This window comes from Bos taurus, chromosome 9 (assembly GCF_002263795.3).
Source record: "Bos taurus isolate L1 Dominette 01449 registration number 42190680 breed Hereford chromosome 9, ARS-UCD2.0, whole genome shotgun sequence".
Lineage (NCBI taxonomy): Eukaryota > Metazoa > Chordata > Mammalia > Artiodactyla > Bovidae > Bos > Bos taurus.
The window spans coordinates 86,885,946-86,898,230 of NC_037336.1; the positions used below are offsets into that span (position 1 = coordinate 86,885,946).

Genomic DNA, 12,285 nt, shown 5'->3' on the forward strand with positions numbered 1-12,285 from the left:
ATGAAGAGGGCTGAGCACTAAAGAATTGATGTTTTTGAACTGTGGTGTTGGAGAGGACTCTTGGGAGTCCCCTGGGCTGCAGGGAGATCAAACCAATCAACCTAAGGGAAATCAGTCCTGGATGTTCATTGAAGGACTGATGCTGAGGCTGAAACTCCAAAGCTTTGGCCACCTGATGTGAAGAACTGACTCCTTGGAAAAGACCCTGATGCTGGGAAAGACTGATGGCAGGAGGAGACAGGAAAGACAGAGGATGGGATGGTTGGATGGCATCACAGACTCAATAGACATGAGTTTAAGCAAGCTTCAGGAGTTGGTGATGGACAGAGAGGCCTGGCGTGCAGCAGTCCATGGGGTCGCAAGGAGTTGGACACAGCTGAGCAACTGAAATGAACTGATATTTAACTCTGTACTTTGACAATTACTCAAATGTAGTTACTAACATTCCTAACATCCAAGTGAGTGCACAATAGTCATAGAAATGACTGAGTTCTGGGATATGTGTAATAGTGTGTATTAGGTTTACATAAATGAATAATTAGTTTACACTTTTTCATATACACATTGAAATATTATACTTGTGAATAAATATGATGCCTGGAACTTCAAAATAATCTGATTTTATGATGATGTGGATGAGACAAAAGTAGTGATAAACTGATTATTGTTGTAGCTGGGTGACGGGTACCTGAGAGTTTACTGTACTATTTCCTCTACTTTTGTGTACACTTGAATTTTCCAAAACATGTTGAAAGTTAAAAAATAAAGAAAAGGAAATGACTCTGGATCTTGGAATGGTTCTGCTACAAATTATTCTTTTTCAAATACAAATTACATTAAAACACACAGGATTTCTTTAAAGAAACTATCAATTCCATGTAACAATATCGTTTCAACATTAGCTTTTCAAGGGGAATAGAAACATAGTTTTTTTTTTAACTTAAAAAAAACTGGAATATAATTGTTTTACAAAGTTTCTGTATTTAAATGCTCATTTCAACTACAAGATGATCTATATCACCTGACTTCAGAAATGGTGAAATGGAGGAAATACGGCATATATTTATTTTCAATCATTGTTTATTAATCTCTGTGGCAGAGACTATACTGACATGCTACCTTCTATTTCCCAGATTAGTTGCCAAAGCCCTGCAAGTAGATGTCTGTGAGTCAATTCTGGACTGAGGCAGTTGAAAGCTGGTGTGGTTCTCCATCTGTCATTTTCCTGCTTCAGTGACAATCTAGGTGACATTTTGAGATGGCAGCCTCCTATTTATGGAGGCACTGTAGGTCCCTAAGCCACTGAATGGCTTATTACTGACTCCCATGGGGTTCTGTGAGCAAGATAGGAATCTCTGATGTGTTAAGCCATTGATATTTTGGGATTTGTTACCACAAAACAGTTTAGTATTATGTGGCAATAAAGACCATCCAAAACAAGCAGAGTCTATTTACTCAGAGCTTACTACAGGAAGGGAGTTAGCCACCATCACTTGTGTTTAGCAGAGACTCAAAGGCAGGCATGGGAGTAGAAAAACTTTATACTGAAAAAAGAGGGAAGACTTCAAGTATGCTCTACCATAAGGAAGTTGGAGACCAGCTAACTAGAAGTACAGCATCCTGATTGCTTTGGGAAGCATATGTGGTTTTCTCTGCTCAGTCCTGAGGCAAGGTGACAACTACTGATCAAGACTCTTTGGGACTACTGCCACTAAGACTGTGCGTCACAGTTCTATTTTCGTATATGATCTGGCCACTGTGTATCTGTATACATAGTCTCTCATTATTCTAATACAGAAGTTGATACCCAGACATGAGGTGCTGCTATAACACAAACATAACGTGGTATTGGCTAAATGGCCAGGCCGAGGGCTTCAAGGGAACGATACTGGAGGCTGGACAAATAGAGAACCATGTTTCACGGTAGCAAAATATTTGATAAAGTGACTTGCCTGTTATAACTTACAAGGTAACAAGGAGTCCTACTGAACTTGTAGTTCCACAAAATGAGTTTGGAAAAGAGAATCTTAGAAATGTATGTAGGCTGCTATTGGCTATCTGGCAAAGCATTATAAATAAATGATAAGGTCATGAAAGAAGCAGCTTATTTGCAAACAAAAATAGAAAGGGATAGAGTTCAGAAATTTAAAGTCTTACAGAACTGGAAAAGCAGCTTGCTTTTAGACCGAAACACGAAGGGAAAGAATTGAAAGATTTTGAACGCAGATGCTCACTGAAACTTCTTAGCTGACTCAAGTACCCCAGTGGCTTAAAACAAACGAAAAACAACATTAAGGGTATGGTCTTCCCTCAAATAACCAATTGAGAAGAGAAATGAGAGTTCTTAAATCTTTGGATGAGGTTCCTAACACCTGTGAACTTTTGTATGGTTACTGACACATGGAACTGACTGGAACTAAACACATCAGAGGCTTTCTAACTTTGAGGAAACTGTTTTGTTAACCATTCAAGCTCAAACTAAAAAAACTTTCAGCTCTTGGGCAATAAAATAAAAACCCTTGGGCTCTTAACTTCTTTGAGCAGTGACTTAGTCAAAAAGATTTGCACCTTCCAAAGAGGAATATTTCCCCAAAGCTCACACTTCATAGGCGACCAAGGATAGCAAAGGAAAAAGAACTCCCTGGTTCTTGGAGGACAATGGCCAATGGTAACAGAGAACAAAGGATGAGGCAGTTCCTCCCAGGAATCTCCTCTTCCTCCAGGGCTGGTTGCTTCCACAAGATCTGCCTGTGGAGGTTTTAAAATTATTTTATCCGAAACTGCTATTTCCCATTCTTCTTTTCCTTTTTAAAAAGGTTTACTTATTTGTTTATAGCTATGGTGGGTCTTCACTGCTGTACTTGTGCTTTCTCTAGTTGTGGCAAGCAGGAGCTACTCTCTAGTCGTGGTGCAAGGGATTCTCACTGCAGTGGCTTCTCTTGTGCAGCAAGGGCTCCAGGCACACAGCTTTAGTAGTTGCGGCATGCGGGCTCTAGAGCTCAGGCTCAGTTGCTCCCTGGCATGTGGGATCTTCCAGACTGGGGATCAAACTGGTGTCCTTTGCACTGCAAGGCAGATTCTTAGCCACTAGACCACCAGGGAAGTCCCCCATTCTTCTTTTCTAATAGCAGTGCTTATGATGGCCCTCCTATCCTTGTCCTACCATTGTGTACACGGTGAGTGAGAGGTAACAGAGAGGATGACAGACAGCCAGAGTGAGGATAACTTCACAGATCTTGGACCAAGAGGAGCTATATTTGGACCTGATGGAGAGATTACTGGACATACGGAACACAGGACCTGTGTGTGAACCTAACTACTGCTGCTTAGGGCCCAATATGCTAGCAAGAGAATAACAAAGTACTATCGATGTCTTTCTAGGACAGAAAGTATAGTGTTTTCTTGATTCCAAGATACATGCTTTTCCACATTTTAACATTTTTGAAATTGAGCATATCTTAAAATCAATATTAAAAGCAATTTGCCAGCTCCAAAGCAGAGAAGATCTGGAACAGCAGAGAACACACGTAACTTGACCGTAAGTAAAAGGTCAAATTTCCTTGTCACTTCAACTGCATTATTTTCACTGGCAGCACCACATGTGGTTGAATCTAGACCTTTGATTAATGTTCAAAATGCCTTCAAAAAGATTTCACTATGATGTAACATTATGTAATCAGAAACTGTCATCCAATATGCAATGCAATTAAAGGCATAAACAGCTGTCAAATTTCAGTGAGATCACAGAATTTTCAAAGGAAAGAGTCTTTTATGAAGGACAAACACTCAGACATGAAATATCTGTCAAAACCTTTCGAGTTACCTTCAGGAGTTGTTTAATTTCTAGCAATAACTCACTCAACTCAGAAAAAAAACCATCAAAAAATCTAAGAGTTTAAGCAAAAAGGAAAGAAAGATAAAACTCCAGTATTCTTCAATATGCCCCATATTATATACTCAATCATAAAGACAATAAAGAGGTTGAAGATTATTAGCTAGGGTTATAAAAAGCAACACACCATTATGATGTTATATGAAGCCCAAAGTAAATGAGAAGAATTCCAGATTCTGAATGTGAATAAGGCTGAGGCTCAAAAAAATTGAAAGGCATACAACTGAAGGGATAAATGTATGCCACTGAAGGTTAGTTAAAAACCATGTTTATTCCCTTTGCCCTGAAAAACTGTTACTAAACAGACTGCTTGTTTTAGACTTATTAATGGTATCATCGGAGAAGGCAATGGCACCCCACTCCAGTACTCTTGCCTGGAAAATCCCATAGATGGAGGAGCCTGGTAGGCTGCAGTCCATGGGGTCGCTAGGAGTCAGACGCGACTGAGTGACTTCACTTTCACGCATTGGAGAAGGAAATGGCAACCCACTCCAGTGTTCTTGCCTGGAGAATCCCAGGGACGGGGGAGCCTGGTGGGCTGCCATCTATGGGGTTACACAGAGTCGAAAACGACTGAAGTGACTTAGCAGCAGCAATGGTATCATGGAATGGAAGAAACTGACAATTCAACCTCAACTTTTAAAATAACTATATTGAATTACATCATGTAGATGTATCATAATTTATCTATCCCCTACTGATGGTCCTTTAGGTTATTTCCAATATTTTGCTACTATACTGTTTTTTGTTTTTTTTTTTAGAGTTCTAGGACTTTTAATCTGTCCCAAAATTGCTGAAGCAAAAATCATGATAAAACGTTCTGCTTTCCTTTACACCCCCTAACGCAAAAACAAACAAACAAACAAACTCCGTAGGAAAAAAATGGTTTTGTACATGGGAAGAAACAATATAAATTCAAAACTTACAGATAAGGGTTAGCTCTATCACTCTTTAAAAAGTTTATACGAATATCCAGTCAACACCAACAGGGTTACCTCCCTTGAAATGTTATCTATACGGTTTTCCAAGTAGACCCCCACAGAGCTGTATACTGTCTTGGAATGTCCTCAGAAGGCTCTGTCATTGATCAGTTAACAGAGTAAAAACCCCAGAGTCCTTTCTTTCCAATGGAAGAGGGAGAGACAGGGATAGAAAAAACTATTCAAACTTCATCTTCTTTCCTTGTGGCTTGTGGTCTCCTCCTCCTCCTCTGCATCCTCAGAAGCCTCCTTGCCCTCCAAAGCCTCCCCGGCCTCTGCCACCAAAGCCACCTCGGCCACCTCTGCCACCACCTCGGCCTCCAAAGCCACCTCTGCCTCCTCCTCGGCCACCAAAGCCACCTTCACCCTTAGGTTTGGCCCAGTCCAAAGTGACTTTGTTTCCATCAATTTCACCATCTTCCATGGCCTCCTTGGCAGCTTTGGCATCTTCCTCGCTGTTGAAGTCTACAAAACCAAACCCTTCGGAGGATCCAGTCTCCCGGTCAGTGACTATCCTTGCTCGAATACAGCCATCAAACGACTCTTTTAACGTCTCTTCTGTGGTATCCTCAGAGAGACCTTTGACAAAGAGAGTTTTGGATGGCTGGCTTCTTGCATTAGGTGATCCCCTGGGTCCTTGCAACTCCAGTCTGATGGCTCTGCCCTCAATTTCCCTTTTATTACATGAATTTAAAGCTTCTTTAGCATCTTCAAATGAAGCAAATTCTATAAATGCATACCCTTTAGATTTGCCATTTTGGTTCTGGGGCACCTTGATATGAGTTGCCTTCTCAAATACTTGCTTAAGAGTTTCTTCGGTTGCACTATAGGAGAGGTTGCTTAAAACCAGGGCTTTTCATTCACCACTCCAAGTGCTATTCTTTCCACCTCTATGGTCTTGACTTTGACCTTTCTCTCCGGTGTAGTACAGAGAAATGGATCGCCCATCTATCTCTGTTCCCTGCTTTTCTTCCAAGGTTTCTTCTGCATCAGCTTCTGTCTTAAATTCAATATAAGCAATCCCTTTACTTTTTCCATCCTTGCTGACTAATCTGATTTCCACAGCATCTTCAAACACTTCTTTTAATTCATCCTGAGTAACTTTGTAAGGCAGATTTTTAGCCAAAAGTGTTCTTGCATCTCAATCTTTCTTACTGTCTTTTCCCTCTGGTTTTTCTAGTTTAATTTCATTGCCAAAGACTTTTAAATCAGTGAGTTCCAAGGCTTTTTCCAGGTCTTCGGCAGATTCAAAATCCACATAGCCAAACTTCCTAGACACACCAATTCTGACATCAACAACAGCAAAATCATTTTTAGCAAAAAGATCACTGATACCCGTTTTCAATTCAGGAGCAGATTTATTGAAGTTCAGGTTTCCAACAAAGAGATTGAAAGACGTAGTTGGTTCTGTGCCTTCCACTTTTTGTTTCTTGGCTTCAGGAGCTGCTTTTTGTTTGGCCATTTCCTTCTTTTGTTTTCCAGGTGCTTCTTTGACAGGCTCTTCCTCCTCTTCCTCCTCCTCATCGTCATCATCATCCTCCTCTTCATCTTCATTTTCAGCAGTGCTCTTAGCCTTCACAGGAACAGCTTTTACTGGAGCTTTCTTTCCTTTGGCTGGTACAATCTCCATAGGTTCTTCTTCAGAGTCATCTTCGTCCTCCTCATCCTCCTCCTCCTCCTCCTCATCATCGTCATCCTCGTCATCTGTGGCAGGAGCAGCACCAAAAGCAGCAGCTGCCTTCCTCACTGCTGGCTCATCCTCCTCTTCATCACATCGTCTTCCTCTTCACTGTCATCTTCATCTTCTTCATCACTGTCTTCCTTCTTGGCATTCTTGCCGTTCTTTGCTCCCTTGCCTGGGGTGGCTGCCCGCTTCTTACCAGAGGTTGCTACCACTGCTTTGCCTGGGGTGGCTCCCTTTTTGCCAGGTGTTACCACTGCTTTGGCAGGTGTAACTGTCTTCTTGGCTGGCATAGCTGCTGTCTTTTTGCCAGGGGTGACAACTGCTCTCTTTGCTGGTGTGGCAACTGCAACCTTTTTTGTTGGGGAAACCACCATCTTCTTTGCTGGAGCTGTGGCAGCCCTCTTGCCTTTTTTCTGAGGGATAACAACCTCTTCTCCACTGCTCTCATCGTCTTCATCTTCTGACATTTCCTCATCTTCACTATCTTCTTCTACCTCCTTTGGGGGAGGAGCCATTTTCTTGGAGTCACCTTGATTTTTACCGGCCTTTGCGAGCTTTACCATGATGGCGGCTTATGACGGCGGAGTGTGCGGCGAGCCAGTGGCGCAGACAAGCCCAGAGGAGCCTAAGCACCGTCGATGGCGGCCGCTAATCCCTAAGTGCGTACGCTTGGCTGCCAGCTAGCGCTCGAGACTGAGGCGAAAGCTACTATACTGTTTTAAACACTGATAACTTCAACTGTATTGGTAATATTCCAGTTCTGAGGATGGGCGGTGAGTTCATGGGTATTCATTTTATTATGCTTCATAGCTTACATGTATACACATGTTCTTTGTACATATAAAAGTTAATAAAAATTGTGGCAATAAATATTCTTGTGTTGGGACCTCCACTGCAAGGGGGCATGAGTTAGATCCCTGGTCAGGGAACTAAGATTCCACATGCCATGTGGTGGTATAGCCAAAAATAAATACATAAATAATGAAGTGCATCATTCAATTATTTTAAGTAAATTTACAGAATTGTAACCATTGAAACAATCCACTGAGGGGGGGGGGGAACCTTTGTGTGCCAATTATTGAGCATTTCTCTTTAAGATAAATTCCTAGAAGTGGAAGGAATTGCTGGGTCAAAGAGAATGAGTATTTAAAATTCTGATACTTATTATTTAGGTTGCCTTCCAGAAAGCTGTACTAATTTACAAGCCCTCCAACAATGTACAATTGACCCTGGCATTAACAAATGTGAAAGTGATATGTGAAAACTCAAGAAGTAGAGAACATTTTTAAAACAACTCTTCAACACTAAATAGCTTACCTCTTTAATCCATACCACACTGGTGCCAGATGAGTCTTTCTAATATATAGTTCTGACCATGTTACCTCACTACTCCAGAGCCCTCAATGATTCCTTTAGCTTAGTAATTAAAGCCAGAGATCTGGCTTGAAGAGCAGGGTACAAATCCCAGTTCTACTAGTAACTAGCTTTGTGATCTTCAAATGTGGGCAACAGTCCTATTTAAATAGGGTTATTTTAAGCATTAAATAAGTTTAATACATGTCAAATGTTTAGAATAAGTGCCTGACTCAATAAATGTTATTATCTTCTTACTCTTTTCACCATCTTACCCACCCAGATTCTCCTGGATGTAACAGACACTCTAATCACACCAAATTACTTGCTCTCAGCTAATGTACCTTGTGCTTTTCTACTTTCATGTTCTTACCCTTTCTGTTCACTCTTCTTGGGAAAACCTCTGCCATATTTCTTCTTGAAGAAATGAAACCCAGCCTTTAAGGTACCATTCAAATGCTTCCTTCATGAAGTTTTTATTGAAATGTTAGTTGTTATCCTATCTGAACACACTTTGCACAGTCAAATAAAACTTATTTTTCCTGCTAAATCACAAGAGCATAAGATGTCTTGGGAATATATATATGTGTGTGTGTGTGTGTGTGTGTGTGTGTGTGTGTGTATTCTTCAGATGAGAAGATTGATCCAGAGAGGTAAAGTGGCCTGCCTAAGATCATATAGCCAGCTGGAAGTCATGCTAGAAATGGACTCACCATAACCTGAACCAGTCCAGGGCTCTTTTTATCATACCTACATCTTCCTAAGGGATTATGATTCACATTCTCTGAGGAATTCTTCAATTTGTTAGACTGGACAGACAAAACCTCCATTTCTTAGAAAGTTCAGACCTTGATCAAATGTGCAAGGACCTACTGTGTAGCACGTGGAACTCTGCTCAATGTTAGGTGGCAGCCTGGATGGGAGGGGAGTTTGGGGGAGAATGGATACATGTATATGAATGGCTGAGTCCCTTCGATGTTCACCTGAAACTATCTCAAGATTGGTGACTGGCTACACCCCAATACAAAATTAGAGGTTTTTTGTTTTTTTTTTTTTAAAAACAAACTTATGGATCATAACTGTTCCTACTATCCCATTATCCAACACTTGAAAGTCCAACTTGCTAAGAGAGTTTTCTGATGTACACAAAGAACAAAATGAGCTCCCCCCATACCCTTCCCCCTGAGATTCAAAGCTTAGTATGAGTTCCATTTTCCAGGGATAAAAGGATTGCATTAACAATGATGTGCCCTAGATTTCTTCCTTTTAAAATAAATTATCACATTTATTAAAAAAAAAAAGTATAAGTGTAAGTCTCAAAAAACATCACTGATATCTTGTCCAGCTTAAAAGAAGTATAGATGCCATTATAGCAAGAGATTTCAAAGTGTTACCTTAGGTGGAATTAGTTTTATAAAAAGACAGCATGTCTCCATACTTTGACTAAATCAGTTACGAGAACAGCAACAGTAATATGTACCATCTTAGCAGCAAAGCCTCAGCTGCTCATACAGCAATATTCAAGAATCTCTGCATATTGATGACGTTTTCTCCAACTCACTTTCTAAGAACTAACTTATCAAAAGTGAAAACAATCACTATATTTTATTTTCATGATGAAAAAGGATTGCCATTTATACTTGATAAAAATGTTGACCAATGACTAAATTACTTTGCAGTCAACAAAAATCCCCCATTAATCTAAACATAATATCTAGAAGGAAAACTAAATCATCAGAGTGGAAACTATTCCAATTCTACATTTATGCAGAGTAACAAGACGAAGCATTAAAAACAAAAACACAGGGACTTCCCTGGTGGTACAGTGGATAAGAATCCACCTGCCAATGCAGGGGACACAGGTTCAATCCCTGGTCAGGAAGATTCCAAATGCTGCAGAGCAACTAAGCCTGAGCGCCACAACTACTGAAGCCCATGCTCTAGAATCCCAACAAGAGAAGCCACCACAATGAGAAGCCTGCACACCACAACTACAGAGCAGCCCCACTCTCCACAACTAGAGAAAGCCTGCGGGCACAACCAGAAATATAAACAAACAAAAACTTAAAAAACAAAAACCGAAGAACCTACAGAAGGAAATCTATGTATCATAGCAAAAATATGTAGCAGAAGCATTTGTTATTTGCTTTTGAAGACTGCCAAGTCATATTCAATAAATATTCAAGCACACAAAAAATGTGCCTTCTCTGGCATGTACCATGATCTAGTTTCTTGCAGTAGCAGCTGATCAGGGGAACACAATGCTATTTCTTTTACTGTTAAATCAGTCAAATTCCTCCACTGCCTTAGAAAATCAACAAGCTCATTTTACCCGTCTGTCAACTTATTAAATCACAAATGTAGACACCTTAGCAGAGAATATTCATTCCAATGATAAGAGTCCTACCTCTTCTTCCACATGGAGTTAATGTGATAAAAAAATTTCTTAATCTCCAATATATAATCCATAAAGGCCTGATAAGCTTCTGATTCAAATCCATTTCCCAGATTGGAGTGAAACAATATTATTTGTGTGTGAGATTATACTTATTTCTTACCAGATTTATGAATAACTTCTACCCGACGTTATATTTTGAGTAATATGAACATACTGGTCAAGAGACATTAAATTTTGCTCCCTCAGAGAAGTACTTTCAACTGAAGAAAACAACTTTCAATTGGAGAGAATGGAGTAAAATCAAGTCATCTGAGAGTCATTCTTTCTGACACAAATTCTTTTTGAAGTTATACTAAACAGTGTCCCCTTAATTTCCTTTCCTTCCTTTTCTGTGTTTATATACATACTCCTACTCCGTAATGATCCCTCCAGCTCTCCTACCCCTTCCAACTATGTACAGTACCTTATTTACAGAGGATTGTAAACATAAGTTCGCAGCATTTGTTCAAGGTATATAGCATCTGGTTCCTCTGGGATGAAAGAACCGTGGCTCTTTTGCTGCACATTTCCTTCAGAACCACCTTTCGCTTTTCCCTCCTTCCTAAATACCGCTGACCCGAGCGCGCTGAGGATAAGGGTGGAGGGGCGAGGGAAGACAGTCCGCGCAAGGCCTCCAGCGGCACAGGTCTCTCCCAGCCTAACCTGAACCTCCAAGGCCGCAAAGCCCGGGGCTCTTCCTGCAGCCCCGGGCGCGGCCAAGCCTCCCTTCCCCAGGGCAGGGCTCCTCTCAGGTCCGTGCAACCAGCCAAATCGGGCCCGCACCGGCCGCCGGGGCCCGCACGCCCACAGCAGCCCCTGGACCCCCGCCAGCGGGGATGGGCGTGGGCCCCCACGGCCACCGCCCCGCCAACTCCGGCTCTGGAGGAGAGAGTGCGCCCCACCCGCTACGCCAGCCTCGGACCTACCTGCAGGCGGACAGCGGGGCTCCTGGACAGCGGCCACGGGCCCGAGGGCGGGCGCCGAGGCGGCCGGAGCCCTTCCCGGGGACCCTAAGTATCCCCGAGGGGGCAGGGCGGACAGAGGCGCCGGGGGGCTGCCGCGGGCCAGCGCGGCCCGTCGCGGAGGTCGCGGGGACCTGGCTCTCCCTTCAGCACCAGGCCACCGCCGCCGCCGCCATTTTGCCTTTCACTCGGTGTCACCGCCGCCGCACTCCCTTGCAGGTTTCCCGGATGTGGGCATTTCCCGGCGTCGCTTGCGCGGGGGCCGAGGACTGGGGGCTTCTGCCCGCCTGGTGGTGGGGAGCGAGCGCGCCGCCTGCCGCCTCCCTCCCTCTGCGGTCGCCCGCTAGTCTGCGTGTCCGCCAGCTGCGTCGCCCCCGCCTGGCGCTGCCCAGGTGACTCGCCCAGTCTGCTGGCGTCAGGCTCCCTCCTCCCAAGCCCACTCAAGTATTTCAGTGTCTCTGTTTTATTATATGAGCTCTTTCTGTGGCCGAATATAGAATAAAAGATGCGTATCCGAAGGAGTTTATTTCTCAGAAGGAAACAGCAGTGAGTTGCCCTCTGAAACCTAGCTCTGGAAGTTCAGGATTCAAGATTTCTAGAGACTTTGAAATAACTAGAATTTTGCTTAGCACTTTCCCCGAGTAAATCGGCGAGTTTAAGAATTTGCTGAATCAGCCGGATTAATGTATTCTTGAACCGGGACAGACTAGGGAGTTTAGAGATTTTGATCGGCCAACCGAATCGGTAGAAGAGGAAGTCATTATTGCTGTAATTGGGATAATGATGACTGCGAGAAGAGGCTTTATTTGTTAGATTGAATTAAAGTTTCAGATAGGATCATTGAGTTTATGTTTAAAGGTCCTTTCCACCCATTGTACAGAGCTCCTTTGCCAATTCTGCTTCTAGAAAATATATAGTTAGTATTTTCAAATATCTCATTCTTTTTTAACTAGAGGAGACTAACTGTATTTAAGACT

General features: G+C 42.4%; 1 protein-coding gene and 1 pseudogene across 1 annotated transcript in view; both read right to left on the reverse strand.

Moving 5' to 3' along the window:
- Nucleotides 1–11,643, reverse strand: part of LATS1 (large tumor suppressor kinase 1) — a 37,027-nt gene extending 25,384 nt beyond the window's left edge. Inside the window, exon 1 of the mRNA NM_001192866.2 lies at nt 11,273–11,643. The gene's annotated coding sequence lies outside the window, so the exon portion shown is untranslated. The remainder of the gene's footprint in view (nt 1–11,272) is intronic.
- LOC782566 (nucleolin-like) lies at nt 4,765–7,262 on the reverse strand (annotated as a pseudogene).
- Nucleotides 11,644–12,285: the final 642 nt, after the last annotated feature.